This window comes from Cherax quadricarinatus, chromosome 14 (assembly GCF_038502225.1).
Source record: "Cherax quadricarinatus isolate ZL_2023a chromosome 14, ASM3850222v1, whole genome shotgun sequence".
NCBI classification, from domain to species: domain Eukaryota; kingdom Metazoa; phylum Arthropoda; class Malacostraca; order Decapoda; family Parastacidae; genus Cherax; species Cherax quadricarinatus.
The window spans coordinates 50845813-50862579 of record NC_091305.1 but is presented as its reverse complement, the minus strand read 5'-3'; the positions used below and the strand labels follow the sequence as shown (position 1 = coordinate 50862579).

The 16767-nt window shown below is 48.9% G+C and overlaps 1 protein-coding gene across 11 annotated transcripts in view; it reads left to right on the top strand.

The window, feature by feature from the left end:
- Positions 1–16767, top strand: part of LOC128698394 (adenylate cyclase type 1) — a 1819232-nt gene that overhangs the window by 473978 nt on the left and 1328487 nt on the right. The gene's annotated exons all lie outside the window — the stretch shown is intronic.

Below are 16767 nucleotides of genomic sequence, written 5' to 3'. Positions count from 1 at the left end.
CCCAAAACCTGTAAACCCCACATTGTAACCCTTATAGAGAATAAACTTGAATTGAATTGAAGGAAAAAAATACATAACAGAAGCGCTGGAAGGAATGGTCCCGAATCCGCACACAGAAATTACTCCCTACGAAAGTAAAAGACTGGGCAGGCGATGCAAAATACCCCCAATTAAAAGTAGGGGCGCCATTGATACACTAAGAGAAAACACCATAAGTGTCCGGGGCCCAAGACTGTTCAACAGCCTCCCATCAAGCATTAGGGGAATTACCAATAAACCCCTGGCTGCCTTCAAGAGAGAGCTGGACAGATACCTAAAGTCAGTGCCGGATCAGCCGGGCTGTAGCTCGTACGTTGGACTGCGTGCGGCCAGCAGTAATAGCCTAGTTGATCAGGCCCTGATCCACCGGGAGGCCTGGTCATGGACCGGGCCGCGGGGGCGTTGACCCCCGGAATAACCTCCAGGTAATCAACACCTGGACCACTAATAGTTTTAAAATCAGATACTTTAGTATAGTTTTGTACAAGTATAATACTCAGAATACTTCTCTTATCAAGCAAGGGAACATTACAAGTATAATACTCAGAGTACTTCTCTTACCAAACAAGGGAACATTACAAGTATAATACTCAGAGTACTTCTCTTACCAAACAAGGGAACATTACAAGTATAATACTCAGAATACTTCTCTTATCAAACAAGGGAACATTACAAGTATAATACTCAGAGTACTTCTCTTATCAAACAAGGGAACATTACAAGTATAATACTCAGAATACTTCTCTTATCAAACAAGGGAACATTACAAGTATAATACTCAGAATACTTCTCTTATCAAACAAGGGAACATTACAAGTATAATACTCAGAATACTTCTCTTATCAAACAAGGGACCATTACAAGTATAATACTCAGAATACTTCTCTTATCAAACAAGGGAACATTACACGTATAATACTCAGAATACTTCTCTTATCAAACAAGGGAACATTACAAGTATAATACTCAGAATACTTCTCTTATCAAACAAGGGAACATTACAAGTATAATACTCAGAGTACTTCTCTTATCAAACAAGGGAACATTACAAGTATAATACTCAGAGTACTTCTCTTATCAAACAAGGGAACATTACAAGTATAATACTCAGAATACTTCTCTTATCAAACAAGGGAACATTACGCTTGTTTTAAAAACCCTGAATATAAATAAATAAAAATAATGTTAATAACATATATATTAACTCACTCGCATAGCCACTGAAAGTTTGAATATTATGCAGAGAAAGGTAGGATGAAGGGACTCAGGGAAGCCGGTTAGTAGGACTGTTTAACGACCCTAGTGGAAATAAGTCACTTTATCTGAGGTTTCTGGGTTATCTCAGGTTCCCTATGTATGATAATATGTGTAACTGGATTTGTGTATACCTGAATAAACTTCGTATAGAGTGTTTGAGGCGGCGAGTACAATACTTGTGCCGTCACGGCGAGTACAATACTTGTGCCGTCACGGCGAGTACAATACTTTTGCCGTCACGCCGAGTACAATACTGCTGCCGTCACGGCGAGTACAATACTGCTGCCGTCACGGCGAGTACAATACTGCTGCCGTCACGCCGAGTACAATACTGCTGCCGTCACGCCGAGTACAATACTTGTGCCGTCACGCCGAGTACAATACTGCTGCCGTCACGCCGAGTACAATACTGCTGCCGTCACGCCGAGTACAATACTGCTGCCGTCACGCCGAGTACAATACTGCTGCCGTCACGCCGAGTACAATACTGCTGCCGTCACGCCGAGTACAATACTTGTGCCGTCACGCCGAGTACAATACTGCTGCCGTCACGCCGAGTACAATACTGCTGCCGTCACGCCGAGTACAATACTGCTGCCGTCACGCCGAGTACAATACTGCTGCCGTCACGCCGAGTACAATACTGCTGCCGTCACGCCGAGTACAATACTGCTGCCGTCACGCCGAGTACAATACTGCTGCCGTCACGCCGAGTACAATACTGCTGCCGTCACGCCGAGTACAATACTGCTGCCGTCACGCCGAGAATTTATTCGCACAGTTCTGGCAAGACAGATCTTCAATGACTGATTATTTTTTTATTTTCGGTCACCTACCTGGAAGACATTCAGTGTGGCTAACACACGATATAATGTCACGATATCACTTGACAAATGTGAACAAAATGAAAAAGGTAAATAAAAAAAACAGTGGAAATACAATTTTCTAACAAAAATGTTACAATGTTAGTAAATTAACAGAGATTAATTTGAGTACAATAAAAGACTCCTTCCCAGCCAAACATTTTCCTGGCGCCTTCGTTCTCCTGTTCTTATTACAGGGACGAATACTGCTGTGCATTAACATCTCTATTCAAGGCAGGTGAAATTGTAGATCTAGAGAATATACAGAAAACCTTTACTGCAGATACCAGTTTCATCAAACACCTTAACTACTGGGAGCGCCTGGAAGCACTTGACTTGTACTCACTAGAGCGCAGGCGAGAGAGATATACCGTAATTTACACCTGGAAGATTCTGGAGGGACTGGTCCCTAGTATGCACACAGCAATCACTCCATACGAAAGCAATAAAACTTGGCAGGCGGTGCAACATACCCCCAGTGAAAAGCAGGGACGTCACTGGTACACTAAGAGAAAACACAATAAGTGTCCTCCCACCAGCTGTAAGGGGGATTACCAATAGTCCCCTGATTGTCTTCAAGAGGGAGTTGGACAGATACCTAAAGTCAGTATCGGATCAGTCGGGCTATGGTTCCTACGTAGGACTACGTGTGGCCAGCAGTAACAGCCTCATTGATCAGGCCCTGATCCACCAGGAGGCCTGATCATGGACCGGGCAGCGGGGGCGTTGATCCCCGGAATACCCTCCAGGTAGGTGAGTAAACCAAACCAAAATAACCTCCATTAGGCAACATAATATATGATACTTGTGAAAGAACACACATCTGTTTGGCTACAGTTTCTCGAGGGTCGTGAAAAGTTAATTTTGGGTGTGATATATAGGCTCCCAAACCTTGATAGAGAGTGCAGTAAGCTGTTATGGGACGAATTTCATAAGGCGTCTAGATATGAAAATGTTGTAATAATGGGAGATTTAACTTTAGAGAAATTGATTGGAACAATGTGACAGGAAATCTTGAGGTGGGTGGGTGTGAGCAGCATGAAGGTGGGCCAGTGGTGTGGTGGGTGGGTGTGAGCAGCATGAAGGTGGGCCAGTGGTGTGATGGGTGGGTGTGAGCAGCATGAAGGTGGGTCAGTGGTGTGGTGGGTGGGTGTGAGATGCATGAAGGTGGGCCAGGGGTGTAGTAGGTGGGTGTGAGCAGCGTGGAGGTGGGACAGTGGTGTGGTGGGCGGGTGTGAGCAGCATGAAGGTGGGCCAGTGGTGTGGTGGGTGGGTGTGAGATGCATGAAGGTGGGCCAGGGGTGTAATAGGTGGGTGTGAGCAGCGTGGAGGTGGGACAGTGGTGTGTTGGGTGGGTGTGAGCAGCGTGGAGGTGAGCCAATGGTGTGGTGGGTGGGTGTGAGCAGCATGAAGGTGGGCCAGTGGTGTGATGGGTGGGTGTGAGCAGCATGAAGGTGGGTCAGTGGTGTGGTGCGTGGGTGTGAGCAGCATGAAGGTGGGCCAGTGGTGTGGTGGGTGGATGTAAGCAGCATGAAGGTGGGCCAGTGGTGTGGTGGGTGGGTGTGAGCAGCATGAAGGTGAGCCAGTGGTGTGGTGGGTGGGTGTAAGCAGCATGAAGGTAGGCCAGTGGTGTGGTGGGTGGGTGTAAGCAGCATGAAGGTAGGCCAGTGGTGTGGTGGGTGGGTGTAAGCAGCATGAAGGTAGGCCAGTGGTGTGGTGGGTGGGTGTAAGCAGCATGAAGGTGGGCCAGTGGTGTGGTGGGTGGGTGTAAGCAGCATGAAGGTAGGCCAGTGGTGTGGTGGGTGGGTGTAAGCAGCATGAAGGTAGGCCAGTGGTGTGGTGGGTGGGTGTAAGCAGCATGAAGGTGGGCCAGTGGTGTGGTGGGTGGGTGTAAGCAGCATGAAGGTGGGCCAGTGGTGTGGTGGGTGGGTGTAAGCAGCATGAAGGTAGGCCAGTGGTGTGGTGGGTGGGTGTAAGCAGCATGAAGGTGGGCCAGTGGTGTGGTGGGTGGGTGTAAGCAGCATGAAGGTGGGCCAGTGGTGTGGTGGGTGGGTGTAAGCAGCATGAAGGTGGGCCAGTGGTGTGGTGGGTGGGTGTAAGCAGCATGAAGGTGGGCCAGTGGTGTGGTGGGTGGGTGTAAGCAGCATGAAGGTGGGCCAGTGGTGTGGTGGGTGGGTGTAAGCAGCATGAAGGTGGGCCAGTGGTGTGGTTGGTGGGTTTAAGCAGCATGAAGGTAGGCCAGTGGTGTGGTGGGTGGGTGTAAGCAGCATGAAGGTGGGCCAGTGGTGTGGTGGGTGGGTGTGAGCAGCATGAAGGTGGGCCAGTGGTGTGGTGGGTGGGTGTAAGCAGCATGAAGGTAGGCCAGTTGTGTGGTGGGTGGGTGTAAGCAGCATGAAGGTGGGCCAGTGGTGTGGTGGGTGGGTGTAAGCAGCATCAAAATGGGCCAGTGGTGTGGTGGGTGGGTGTAAGCAGCATGAAGGTGGGCCAGTGGTGTGGTGGGTGGGTGTAAGCAGCTTGAAGGTGGGCCAGTGGTGTGGGTGGGTGTAAGCAGCATGAAGGTGGGCCAGTGGTGTGGTGGGTGGGTGTAAGCAGCATGAAGGTGGGCCAGTGGTGTGGTGGGTGGGTGTAAGCAGCATGAAGGTAGGCCAGTGGTGTGGTGGGTGGGTGTAAGCAGCATGAAGGTGGGCCAGTGGTGTGGTGGGTGGGTGTAAGCAGCATGAAGGTGGGTCAGTGGTGTGGTGGGTGGGTGTAAGCAGCATGAAGGTAGGCCAGTGGTGTGGTGGGTGGGTGTAAGCAGCATGAAGGTAGGCCAGTGGTGTGGTGGGTGGGTGTAAGCAGCATGAAGGTAGGCCAGTGGTGTGGTGGGTGGGTGTAAGCAGCATGAAGGTGGGTCAGTGGTGTGGTGGGTGGGTGTAAGCAGCATGAAGGTAGGCCAGTGGTGTGGTGGGTGGGTGTAAGCAGCATGAAGGTAGGCCAGTGGTGGGTGGGTGTAAGCAGCATGAAGGTAGGCCAGTGGTGTGGTGGGTGGGTGTAAGCAGCATGAAGGTGGGTCAGTGGTGTGGTGGGTGGGTGTAAGCAGCATGAAGGTGGGCCAGTGGTGTGGTGGGTGGGTGAGCAGCATGAAGGTAGGCCAGTGGTGTGGTGGGTGGGTGTGAGCAGCATGAAGGTGGGTCAGTGGTGTGGTGGGTGGGTGTAAGCAGCATGAAGGTGGGTCAGTGGTGTGGTGGGTGGGTGTAAGCAGCATGAAGGTGGGTCAGTGGTGTGGTGGGTGGGTGTGAGCAGCATGAAGGTAGGCCAGTGGTGTGGTGGGTGGGTGTGAGCAGCATGAAGGTGGGTCAGTGGTGTGGTGGGTGGGTGTGAGCAGCATGAAGGTGGGCCAGTGGTGTGGTGGGTGGGTGTAAGCAGCATGAAGGTGGGCCAGTGGTGTGGTGGGTGGGTGTAAGCAGCATGAAGGTAGGCCAGTGGTGTGGTGGGTGGGTGTAAGCAGCATGAAGGTGGGTCAGTGGTGTGGTGGGTGGGTGTGAGCAGCATGAAGGTGGGTCAGTGGTGTGGTGGGTGGGTGTGAGCAGCATGAAGGTGGGCCAGTGGTGTGGTGGGTGGGTGTAAGCAGCATGAAGGTGGGCCAGTGGTGTGGTGGGTGGGTGTAAGCAGCATGAAGGTGGGCCAGTGGTGTGGTGGGTGGGTGTAAGCAGCATGAAGGTAGGCCAGTGGTGTGGTGGGTGGGTGTAAGCAGCATGAAGGTAGGCCAGTGGTGTGGTGGGTGGGTGTAAGCAGCATGAAGGTGGGCCAGTGGTGTGGTGGGTGGGTGTAAGCAGCATGAAGGTGGGTCAGTGGTGTGGTGGGTGGGTGTAAGCAGCATGAAGGTAGGCCAGTGGTGTGGTGGGTGGGTGTGAGCAGCATGAAGGTGGGCCAGTGGTGTGGTGGGTGGGTGTAAGCAGCATGAAGGTGGGCCAGTGGTGTGGTGGGTGGGTGTAAGCAGCATGAAGGTGGGCCAGTGGTGTGGTGGGTGGGTGTAAGCAGCATGAAGGTGGGCCAGTGGTGTGGTGGGTGGGTGTAAGCAGCATGAAGGTGGGCCAGTGTCATCTACACAGTTTATAAACCAGTTCAGATCTGCCTCTTAGTGAGGCACATTACCACTAAAAGTTTCAAGCTTATCAGAAGAGGCATTCTCCAGTTATTGTACAGAAACACAGTTTAGAGCGATACGTCGCAATACTATAGTGTAGCTTCCCCTGGGTGCCACGCATCACTGTTGAAAGTTTGAAGTCATTCTGACGATGCATTCTCTAGTTTTCACATGGTAACCTTGGAAGAAGAAAAAAAAAATCTTACAGCTGCTATAGATATTCCATTTCTAGGGATACCTTAGAAGCTCCTGAAGCCAGTAAGGGACACCTGAGAGGGATATCTGTGAGGTATATTAAGTGACGTTCAGCAGTGGTTGCCCCAGGCACCTCACCGGAAGTACATTACGACGTGCAACGTAGCACAATGTGACCAGGACGGGAGGACCAGTGGTAGTAGTGGGGAGGACCGGTGGTAGTGGGAAGGACCAGTGGTAGTAGTGGGGAGGACCGGTGGTAGTGGGAAGGACCAGTGGTAGTAGTGGGGAGGACCAGTGGTAGTAGTGGGGAGGACCAGTGGTAGTAGTGGGGAGGACCAGTGATAGTAGTGGGGAGGACCGGTGGTAGCAGTGGGGAAGACCAGTGGCAGTACTGGGGAGGACCGGTGGTAGCAGTGGGGAAGACCAGTGGCAGTACTGGGGAGGACCGGTGGTAGCAGTGGGGAAGACCAGTGGCAGTAGTGGGGAGAAAGAGTATTGTTTTCCTGCAAGGAAGGTACACTTAGTGTCAGAGAGGTCAGTGTAGGTGAGAGACGCATTATAATGTACACCTGGCGAGTCCTGTATAGACTGCTTCCTAACCTCCACACTGAAATCACTCCTTATGAAAAGAGACTTAGCAGACGGTGCAGAGTACCTCAGGTAAAAAGCTGGGACGCAGCGAATACACCAAGAGAGAGCACTCGATGAGTGTCGGAGGTCCCCGACTTTTCAACGCCTTCCTTTCGTTCATAAGAGAATTACCAACAAACCTCTGGCTGTCTTCAAGGGAGAACTTGCCGTGTTTCTGAAATCGGTTCCTGACCAGCCGAGCTGTTGTTCATACATTTGGACTGCATAACAGCCTGGTTGATCAGGCCTTGCTAGATCCTTGCAGTATTAACCGAGTGCTGCTATACAAGAAACAGCAGCTGCAGCAAAATCAGCATCATCAGTAACAGCAGCAGTATTAGCAACAGCAAGAGCTCCTCTTTCCTTACCTCTTGCATCGCCTTTCTTCTCCATAAACGCAGAGAGCAGAAAAGTTAAGAAATGGAAAAGGATTACTGCTAAAACCACGGGAGAATATAAGATATTATTATTAATGAAAGTGAGGAGAGCAGTGTGTAGGCCTACAGATACCATACAGTGGGTCGTGTTTTATACTGAAGGATTGTTTCTCATACCATATAAGAAATATAGTGACTGGCGAGGTATTGTTGTTCAGTGATATAGTGATCTGAAATTGTGGATTACAGCAATCTGTCAAATACCCAATACATAGTGTATAATATATGGAATATATATAGGTCGACCACCACCAGGAAAATTATTGCCAGAGGCGACAGAGAAATGTAAACTATCGTACAGGTGTTATAACCAGGAAAAAGGATTTGAATAGGCAGTGATATAGTGTACATATAGGATATAGTGGGCTCTGGTGGCCTGGTGGTTAACGCTCTCGCTTCACACGGTGAGGGCCTGGGTTCGATTCCCAGCCAGAGTAGAAACATTGGACGTGTTTCTTTCCACCTGTTGTCTATGTTCCCCATCAGTAAAATGGGTACCTGGGTGTTAGTCGACTGGTGTGGGTCGCATCCTGGGACATTGACCTAAGGAGGCCTGGTCACTGACCGGGCCGCGGGGGCGTTGACCCCCGGAACTCTCTCCAGGTAAACTCCAGGTAAACTGAATTGTGGATGAGAGTAATACTTTTAAATCCAATTGCTAGTGTAAGCTATGGTGTAATTATATGGAAACAAACTGCACAAGTTTACGCACACCCCACTGATCCCCTCACCTCTCCCACCACCCCTTCGCACCCCAACCTGCGGGGGTGGTTCCCCCCCTGCTGGCACCCATACCACGGACCCACCTATCACCAAACCAAGCAAAGTGGAGACGTGGGGATAAAAACTGGATGAGTATTAAGCAATAAAAGTAGAAGCAATAAAATAAGAGATAGTGGATCGATGTGCAGGGAAACAGTGAACATGAAGTGATTAAATAGTGGAAAAGGCATAACGCACCACCAAATCCTCTAGCCACCCACCCCCCTCCGACACCCCAACCAGCGGGGTTGATCCTAACCCCCCCCCCGGCACCCATACCCCTGACCACCGAACTACCTTTCATCACCGAAACCCAGCCACCACCACTGTTTCTGTCAGTGATCATGACAAATATGATGCTGTGGGATGTATGATATATGTCATACATCATAGTTTTTTTTTAATGTGTAATAAGTCCCCATACTAATTACATCCCACACATCCTTGCATTGACCACATAACACCACACCTGAGTGCAGAGCTGAAAGGTAAAGTGAAGCCCAGGATAAGATGAATAGCAGTGATCATGACAGGAATCAGATGCTGTAGGATGTATGATATATGATGTTATACAACATAAAAGTTTTTAATGTGTAATAAATCTCCAGACTAATTACATCCCACATACCCATCCATTGACCTGTATCACCCACACCTGCGTGCAGAGCTGAAAGGTAAAGTGAAGATCAGGTTCTTGTGGTACCCAGTTGCAAATAGGATACAGGCAGGATGGCAGTACAGTATGTACAAAGGAGGATGACAAAGTTGATCCCATGTATCAGAAACCTTCCCTATGAGGATAGACTGAGGGCCCTGAATCTGCACTCTCTAGAAAGACGTAGAATTAGGGGGGATATGATTGAGGTGTATAAATGGAAGACAGGAATAAATAAAGGGGATGTAAATAGTGTGCTGAAAATATCTAGCCTAGACAGGACTCGCAGCAATGGTTTTAAGTTGGAAAAAATCAGATTCAGGAAGGATATAGGAAAGTACTGGTTTGGTAATAGAGTTGTGGATGAGTGGAACAAACTCCCGAGTACAGTTATAGAGGCCAGAACGTTGTGTAGCTTTAAAAATAGGTTGGATAAATACATGAGTGGATGTGGGTGGGTGTGAGTTGGACCTCATAGCTTGTGCTACCAGGTTGGTTGCCGTGTTCCTCCCTTAAGTCAATGTGACCTGACCTGACTAGGTTGGGTGCATTGGCTTAAGCCGGTAGGAGACTTGGACCTGCCTCGCATGGGCCAGTAGGCCTTCTGCAGTGTTCCTCCGTTCTTATGTTCTTATGTTCTTCTTATACCTGTGGGACATGTGAAAAGGCTCTTGGGAAACAATCTAGAATCACATGCAACCTTTGCTTTTCAAAACATCATGTTACCTGTGCAAGAATAAACACTACAACCAAAACTGACATCTATCTAGATAGGTGTTTCTGGATCTGCAACAGGGATGTGGAACTATGGACAGATATCAGGAAAACACTCAGGAGGTTAAACAATAAACACGAAAAAAGGAGGAACTATTAAATAGTCTACATGGAATATCTAGTGCATGGGAACATAGGAGAGGAGTAAAGTCTAACACACAGAATGCCCAGTCTACAACAACTGACCCCAAAATAAGCAGATACACACTGGAAAAATTACAGGAAACAAAAACAACAGCTAGCTCAGTCCCCAGCCTTAGGGCTGACCCAGACCCAGCCCTCAGCCATTGTGAAAATCCGGATTCAGTTAAAGACTCTTCCACAGCCACCAACGCCATAGCCCCTAGTACAGATGTAGTAGAGGTGCCCTCCTCTGGGGTAAACTCTTTTGCAGCCAACACAGTCATAGCCTCTAGTACAGATGTAGTCGGGGAGTCCCCTTCCAGGAAAAATGTTGGTGCCATGACAACAGATGGTGGTGTTTCTGGTTTGGCTATGGAGGACTGTAGTGTAGCTCCAGGGCTGGCACAGACTAGGAATACATCCAGCACGAATTGTACCCAGCCAAAAACAAAATGCTGCAAATTCTATGTTTGGGGCATCTGTAAACACGGAATATCAGGGAAAACGAATGGGACATGCAACTTTGAGCATCCCAAAAAATGCCATGACCTCCTGTCTAGGGAAGTGTGTCGTTCTACCTCTTGTAAATACTTCCACCCTGAGATGTGTCAGTCTTCAGTCCTTGAAAAACAATGTTACAATAACAGTTGCACTGCATACCACCTAAAAGGGACCAGGAGGCACACACCCTGTACAACACATCATAGTAGTTATGGTAGCTGTGACAACACCCCAAGTGATTTTTTAGTGGTAGGAAACGAAGAAAGAAAATGGAAAGAGATAACCAAAATAGTCCATCACCTTGGAGCCTTGTTGGACTGGAGGCGCAGCCAGTGGCACCTCCGGGCTCACGGCTACTGAAGCCAACAACAAAATCCACCAACAAACATGCAGCACAACCTCATTTATATTTGCTAATATACAGGGCCTTAAACCATCCACCATCAACAAAATACCTTTCATTAGTGGATTTCTAGGGGAGTCAAATGCAATGTTTGCAGCCTTCACAGAGACCCACGCAAAAGATTACTTTGACAGTGAAATATGGATACCTGGGTACAACCTTCTCAGATGCGACAGAAAGAACAGGCAACAAGGGAGGGTTGGCCTGTATGTCAAAGAGTCTCTCATTTGCACAGAGATACTGGAGAACTCTAAAGGAGCACTATATACAAAACTCAAGAGGGTCACCAAATAGAACGTAAGGAACACGTAAAAGACCTATGAATAATTATGTCAGCGGACCTTTCTTTTAAAAACCATAAGAAGACAAAGATCACGACAGTCAGGAAGATGACTGGGTGGGTACTGAGAACTTTCAAAACAAGGGAAACAATGCCAATGGTGACACTCTTGAAATTGCTAGTACTCCCTGACTTAGAATATTGCTCACTGCTGACGGCCCTGTTCAGGGCAGGAGAAATATCGGAGCTGGAACAAATACAGAGATCGTTTACGGCTCACATTGAGCCAGTAAAGCACCTAAACTACTGGGAACACCTCATTGGAGCGGAGGAGAGAGAGGTACATGATAATATATACCTGGAAGGTACTCGAGGGCTTGGTCCCAAATCTGCACACTGCCATGCCATAACAACATAATGGAGTGAGAGATATGGGAGGAAGTGTAAAATAAACCCAGTGAGGAGCAGGGGTGCGGTGGGGACAATAAGGGAACACTATCAACGTCCGGGGTCCCAGACTTTTCAACATCTTACCAGAAGATATCTGAAACACGGGTGGAACAAGTGTAGAAGCCTTCAAGAAGAAACTAGACAAGTATCTTCACCAGGTGCCAGATCAACCAGGCTGTGATGGATATGTGGGGCAGTGAGCCTCCAGCAGCAACAGCCTGGTTGACCAGGCGAGCACCAGACGAGCCTGGCCCATGGCCGGGCTCAGAGAGTAGATAAACTCTCGAAATTCTTCAAAGGTATGTCAAAGGTATAAGGTATATACCACAAATGATGTAGTTGAAGTTCTGACAATAAAAATCGAGAACCAAAACTTAGTCATTGTACTTGTATATAAGCCACCGGATGCAACTTCCCAACAGTTCAAAGAACAACTGTCAAAAATTGACTCCTGTCTGGATAACTTTCCAGCCCCATCCCCAAACATCTTGCTGCTTGGTGACTTCAATCTAAGACACACAAAATGGAAGAATATAGCAAATAATGTCGTAGCAGAAATAATCCCTGGAGGCAGCTCAGATGAAAGGTCACACACACAGGAGCTGCTGAATTTCTGCAACAAACACACACTAAGTCAGCAGATAGTGGAGCCAACAAGACTGGAGAACACACTGGACCTTATTTTCACAAATAATGAGGACCTGGTAAGGAATATAACAGTATCAAAAACAACAAATTCTGGTCACAATCTAATAGAAGTCCAGACTTGCATGCACAGGAGTCCTGATCGGCAAGATGCATACAATTATGAGAGTACCTTTACCGAACCTCTGTAATCTTTTGACTACCGCCCACAGGATGGGTATGGGGTGTGTGCCTTTACCGAATTCAACTTCAGTAACAAGAACATCATCTGGGATTAGGTAAACAATGCCCTAAATGAAACATGCTGGGAGGATATCTTAAATTACATGGACCCTAATCAATGCCTCGAGAAGATCACCCTCCTGGTAGCTGAAGTATGTTCAAGGTAAGTAAAGTAAGGAAAGTAAACTGGAGAGAGAGAGACGCTCCCTCTACAGGAGAAGATGAAGAATCATCGAGCTCCTCAAGAATGCCAGATTTTCTGATACAGGGAAGGAAGTGCTAACCAGGGAAGTGGAAAATATTGAGTTGAAGTTAAAGGACTCATGCAGGATCCAGGAGAGACAAGAGGAGCTAAAAGCGATTAATGAAATTGAAAGAAATTCGAAATGTTTCCTTCCATATGCCAAAAACAAGTCAAAAACCACTTCTAGTATAGGGCCCCTGCTGAGACAAGACAGATCCTACACAGACGACAACAAAGAAATGAGCGAGATACTGAAATTGCAGTATGACTCAGTGTTCAGCGAGCCACTAACCAGTTTAAAGATAGACAATCCAAACAATTTTTTCATGAATGAGCCTCAAAACCCTGCCAATGTAGGCCAGATTTATGACATAACCTTAACTCCACTAGACTTTGAGAAAGCCGTCGACGACATGCCCATGCACTCAGCCCCAGGCCCAGACTCGTGGAACTCGGTGTTCATTTAAAACTACAAGAAACCCCTCTCACGGGCCCTAAGTATGCTATGGAGAAGGAGCTTAGACACAGGCGAGATTCCACAGTCACTAAAAACAGCAGATATAGCCCCACTCCATAAAGGCGGCAACAAAGCAGTAGCTAAGAACTATAGACCAATAGCTTTAACGTCCCACATCATAAAAATCTTCGAAATAGTTCTAAGAAGCAGGATAGCAAACCACCTGGACTCCCAAAAATTGCACAACCCAGGGCAACATGGTTTCAGAGCAGGTCGCTCCTGCCTTTCGCAACTGCTTGACCACTATGATATGGTCCTAGATGCACTGGAAAACAAACAGAATGCGGATGTAGTATACGCAGACTTTGCAAAAGCCTTTGACAAGTGCGACAAGGGTGTAACAGCACACAAAATGCGTGCTAAAGGGATAACCGGCAAAGTAGGCAGATGGATCTTCAACTTTCTAACCAATAGCACACAAAGAGTAGTGGTAAACAGAGTTAAATCAGATGCTGCCATAGTGAAGAGCTCTGTCCCACAAGGCACAGTACTCGCACCTATCCTGTTCCTTATTGTCATATCAGACAGACAGAGATGTAAACCACAGCACTATATCATCTTTTGCAGACGATACTAGGATCTGCATGACAATGTCATCCGTTGAGGAGACAGCAAAGCCCCAAGAAGATATAAACCAAGTTTTCCAATGGGCAACAGAGAACAATATGATGTTCATTGAAGACAAATTCCAACTACTCCGCTATGGAAAACTGGAGGAAATAATAACTAGGACTGAGTATACTACAAACTCCAATCACACAATAGACAGAAAAGTAATGTGAAAGACCTGGGTGTGGTAATGTCCGAAGACCTCACATTCAAGAACCACAACAATGCCGCTATCACATCTTCTAGGAAACTGATAGGATGGATAATGAGAACATTCAAGACAAGAGATGCTAAGCCAGTGATGATCCTTTTTAAATAACTTATTCTCTCTAGGCCAGAATACTGCTGTACATTAACATCCCCATTCAAGGCAGGTGAAATTGCAGAACTAGAGAGTGTACAGAGAACCTTTACTGCACGTATAAGTTCCATCAAACACCTTAACTACTGGGAGCGCCTGGAAGCACTTGACTTGTCCTCACTAGAGCGCAGGCGAAAGAGATGTATCATAATCTACACCTGGAAGATTCTGGAGGGACTGGTCCCTAATATGCACACAGCAATCACTCCATACGAAAGCAAAAGACTTGGCAGGCGATGCAACATACCCACAGTGAAAAGTAGGGGCGTCACTGGTACACTAAGAGAAAACACAATAAGTGTCCGGGGCCCAAGACTGTTCAACAGCCTCCCACCAGCAATACGGGGCATTACGGGAAGACCCCTGGTTGTCTTCAAGAGGGAGCTGGACAGATACCTAAAGACGGTGCCGGATCAGCCGGGCTGTGGTTCATACGTTGGATTACTAGCAAGAGTCAGTGTTAAAGACTGTGTTCAAGCAGAGGTGCTGGTACACTGTCGCTCCTACTCCATGTCTCGACCATGTCACTTTGCAGAATTCGCTGCTTTCACGTGATTGGCTGTTGAACCAGCAGTTAACATAGCAGTGGAGCCTCTGGGTATCATACCTTTACCTTTAATATACCTTTGAAGAGTTTCGAGAGTCTTACTACTCTCGGAGCCCGGCCAGGGGCCAGGCTCGTCTGGTGCTAGCCTGGTTGATCAGGCTACAGGTGACTGATCACGAACGTTAAACAATGATTATCTGTGTATTTCTAGTATCCTTAATGGAGGTCCCCATTTTCTAGATTCACAGTTTAAGAACTTTGTATCACTTGTAAGCTGTAGTACGTTATAATATATTATTTATATTAATAGACTACAGTCTAACCTAACTTAGCCTGACACCCAGCCATGTAGGACACCCAGCCATGTAGGACACCCAGCCTTGTAGGACACCCAGCCTTGTAGGACAGCCAGCCATATAGGACAGCCAGCCTTGTAGGACAGCCAGCCTTGTAGGACACCCAGCCTTGTAGGACACCCAGCCATATAGGACAGCCAGCCTTGTAGGACACCCAGCCTTGTAGGACAGCCAGCCTTGTAGGACACCCAGCCTTGTAGGACATCCAGCCTTGTAGGACACCCAGCCATGTAGGACACCCAGCCTTGTAGGACAGCCAGCCTTGTAGGACAGCCAGCCTTGTAGGACATCCAGCCTTGTAGGACACCCAGCCATGTAGGACAGCCAGCCTTGTAGGACACCCAGCCATGTAGGACACCCAGCCTTGTAGGACACCCAGCCATGTAGGACACCCAGCCATGTAGGACAGCCAGCCTTGTAGGACACCCAGCCTTGTAGGACAGCCAGCCTTGTAGGACAGCCAGCCTTGTAGGACATCCAGCCTTGTAGGACACCCAGCCATGTAGGACACCCAGCCTTGTAGGATTCCCAGCCTTGTAGGACACCCAGCCGTGTAGGACACCCAGCCTTGTAGGACACCCAGCCATGTAGGACACCCAGCCATGTAGGACACCCAGCCTTGGACACCCAGCCTTGTAGGACACCCAGCCTTGTAGGACACCCAGCCATGTAGGACACCCAGCCTTGTAGGACACCCAGCCTTGTAGGACTCCCAGCCTTGTAGGACACCCAGCCGTGTAGGACACCCAGCCTTGTAGGACACCCAACCATGTAGGACACCCAGCCATGTAGGACACCCAGCCTTGGACACCCAGCCTTGTAGGACACCCAGCCATATAGGACACCCAGCCTTGTAGGACACCCAGCCTTGTAGGACAACCAGCCTTCTAGGACACCCAGCCTTGTAGGACACCCAGCCGTGTAGGACACCCAGCCTTGTAGGACACCCAGCCGTGTAGGACACCCAGCCTTGTAGGACACGCAGCCATGTAGGACACCAAGCCTTGTAGGACACCCAGCCATGTAGGACACCCACCCTTGTAGGACACCCAGCCGTGTAGGACACCCAGCCTTGTAGGACACCCAGCCATGTAGGACACCCAGCCTTGTAGAACACCCAGCCTTGTAGGACACCCAGCCATGTAGGACACCCAGCCATGTAGGACACCCAGCCTTGTAGGACACCCAGCCATGTAGGACACCCAGCCATGTAGGACACCCAGCCTTGTAGGACTCCCAGCCTTGTAGGACACCCAGCCGTGTAGGACGCCCAGCCTTGTAGGACACCTAGCCATGTAGGACACCCAGCCATGTAGGACACCCAGCCATGTAGGACACCCAGCCTTGGACACCCAGCCTTGTAGGACACCCAGCCTTGTAGGACACCCAGCCATGTAGGACACCCAGCCTTGTAGGACACCCAGCCTTGTAGGACAACCAGCCTTGTAGGACTCCCAGCCTTGTAGGACACCCAGCCGTGTAGGACACCCAGCCTTGTAGGACACCCAGCCTTGTAGGACACCCAGCCGTGTAGGACACCCAGCCTTGTAGGACACCCAGCCGTGTAGGACACCCAGCCGTGTAGGACACCCAACCTTGTAGGACACCCAGCCTTGTGGGACACCCAGCATTGTAGGACACACCCCTGGCTGCCTTCAAGAGAGAGCTGGACAGATACCTAAAGTCAGTGCCGGATCAGCCGGGCTGTGGCTCGTACGTTGGACTGCGTGCGGCCAGCAGTAACAGCCTAGTTGATCAGGCCGAGATC